This window comes from Macrotis lagotis, chromosome 7, assembly GCF_037893015.1.
Source record: "Macrotis lagotis isolate mMagLag1 chromosome 7, bilby.v1.9.chrom.fasta, whole genome shotgun sequence".
Taxonomy (NCBI): domain Eukaryota; kingdom Metazoa; phylum Chordata; class Mammalia; order Peramelemorphia; family Peramelidae; genus Macrotis; species Macrotis lagotis.
The window spans coordinates 193,727,370-193,730,153 of record NC_133664.1 but is presented as its reverse complement, the minus strand read 5'-3'; the positions used below and the strand labels follow the sequence as shown (position 1 = coordinate 193,730,153).

General features: G+C 37.6%; 1 pseudogene; it reads right to left on the bottom strand.

Moving 5' to 3' along the window:
- Positions 1–1,381: 1,381 nt before the first annotated feature.
- Positions 1,382–2,015, bottom strand: LOC141493938 (SOSS complex subunit C pseudogene; annotated as a pseudogene).
- Positions 2,016–2,784: the final 769 nt, after the last annotated feature.

The following is a 2,784-nucleotide window of genomic DNA, read 5'->3' as shown; positions in this document are numbered from 1 at the left end:
TATATCTCAACAGATATGTTTGTAGCTAGTTAGAGTTTCTGAACTAAGGTCATAAATGTGAAATCCAGGTTTTATCATTTAATTTTTCTGTTTTCCACTGTCATAGATTATTTCTCTTAACTGCCTGGACCTTAAAGATTGGAGAATAAGATGAAGGTTCTCAAGAAGTGCTTTCATTTATTGCTCCAGGAAATTCAGAGATAGCCTCACATAAAGGAGTTTGACTTCCTATTGGTACAGTTTCTGTTCATGGCCACTAGCCTAGTGGAGAAATTGGCTAGGAAGTCAAATTAAGGTTTTTTGGCTTTGTTTTGTTTTTTAGGTTTTTGCAAGGCAAATGGGGCCAAGTGGCTTGCCCAAGGCCACACAGCCAGGCAATTATTAAGTGTCCGAGGCCGGACTCAAACCCAGGCACTCCCGACTCCAGGGCCGGTGCTCCATCCACTGCACCACCCAGCCATCCCCAAATTAAGTTTTGACTTTGGATAAATCAAAGAACTTATTTGAATGCCCCAATTTAAGTTAAAATATGTGATATTTATAATGGATATCTGAATACAAAATTCTGCAGAAAAAATTTAACTCTAATTTCATCTGTACCTTTAAGTAAATCAAAAGAGGCAAAACTGACCTATTAAATTTTAAGCTAGAATTGGAACTTTATATTTAGGTCAAATGACAATGGCCTTAGTAATCAGCATAATATACAATTCTCAAGAGTAATACCAAAGTTATTATCACAATAGCTTTTAATATCATGTGCTAACATCATTTACATAAGTTTCATACTTAAGAAGAAATATTAAAATTTGTATAATGCTAGTTTGTAATTTAGACTAACTTCTGTCTTGTAGGATTAAAAGTGTAATTAGGAAAACGAGGGATGAGGCCACATAAAAAAAATTTCAGGACCATTCTCTAAACCAATATGTTCAAGTACATGAATTTAGTGAGTATATTAATAACTGTCTGATAAAACACCAAGAAGAATGGGTATTTATATTGCTAGCCCTATTTGTTTAGTGTGAAAAATGGCATTTCCTTAAATACCATATATAGTTTTCTATATATTCTAGTCTGATCTTATTATATACTTCATCCTACTTAAAAGTTAAAAAAAAAATTTAGGGGCGGCTAGGTGGAGCAATGGATGGAGCACCGGCCATGGAGTCAGGAGTACCTGAGTTCAAATCTGGTCTCGGTCACTTAATAATTACAAAGCTGTGTGGCCTTGGGCAAGCCACTTAACCCCATTGCCTTACAAAAAAAAAATTAAAGCAGTCAAGCATGTTTGTAGAAATAAATGAATTGCATTACAGAATAACTACAGACTGTGTTATATATAACATGCACCATTCACATACATTGAACCTGCATGGATGTGCCTTTCTTGCAACAAGGCATAAAATACAAAATCTCTCAAAAAAGTGAGTCATTTCTTAGCACAGAGTGAAACAGACTGATAGTAACTTTGGCAATTCATTTTACAAAATTATTTTCCCCAATATAAAAATTTCCTTCATTCTGGATCAAGCCGCGGTAAAACAGGAAATATGAGATTTCCAAATGCAGAGTACTGGGTTATGAAGTATCCTGAAGAATGTGCATGAGCATGCTGTAAGGCAGCCTTCTGCTGTGCTGCAATGTGCTGCTGTTCAGCATGATCACGAAAATCCTTATTAAGGGGGGGGGGCTGGAGAGGGCAATGCTGGCTCCAGGATGATTTGTTGAAGATTGGTTTTGCATAAATAATTTCCTTTTCTCCTTGTCGAGTTCTGCCAGGATTGCTACTCGATTTTTATTTTGAAAACTTTCTGAGAACAGTTTGGTTAATACTGAATGACTTCTTCCTGGGGGTGGTCATGAGTTAAAACCCGTCATTCAAAATCTTATACCTGCTCCTTTTCTCTCCTTTTCTATGCCCATTATCTTGTAGCTGGCTCTTGGACAGGATATCTAGTCTTGTCCAGGAGGATTTGTTGCCATGCTCCTATTTGTTGTTAAATTATCTTCAATAGCAACTAAGGAAGTTAAGTTGAGAATGGCCAAGCGGGGTGCGGCAGAGCCACTGGGCACGTGCCCCTCCGGGAGTCGGATCTCCTGGGCCCACAGCTCCGTGCCCGCCAGGATGAGACCCCATTTTTTTTGCAAGGTAGTGCAGTTGTCATTTGCCCAATTATTAATTGTCTGAGGCCAGATTTGAGCTCAGATCTTCCTGAGTCCAGGGTCAGTGCTTTATCCACTGCACTCCCTAGTTGCCCTCCACCCTAATTTAAAGGATTTGTGTTCGTCATTTTTTGTTGCAAAAATGTTAATTTTCTCTTGCATTTCTTTTTCCAAATTTTTGCATTGGATATTTTTTTAATTGTGGAAAGACTCTGGGAGCTTGTAAGCTTTTCGCCACCATTTTGGTTCTAATCTGGATGTTCCACAAATTTGAATTTGCTAAAATCAACAGCCAAGGCAACCCTTGGGAGAAAGGAGGATAGTGAGGACAAAATACTGTCCAAACTACTTCCACAACAAGCATTCGGAAGGCCCATGATGGGGCACTGCCCTATTGGGAATTGTTTTTATATCTTATTTATTCATTTTTATCCTTTTGTACATGTATATTTTCAGATTACAAAGTTTCCCTCTGTCCTCCTTTCACAACCCCCTCTCATCAGTTGGAAACAGTTTGGTTAGCATTTTACATATATATTTTGTTAAAGTTATTTACAAATTAGTAATTTGTGGAGTGAGGAATTGGGATTAAGAGAAAGAGATACATAAGAGATCATT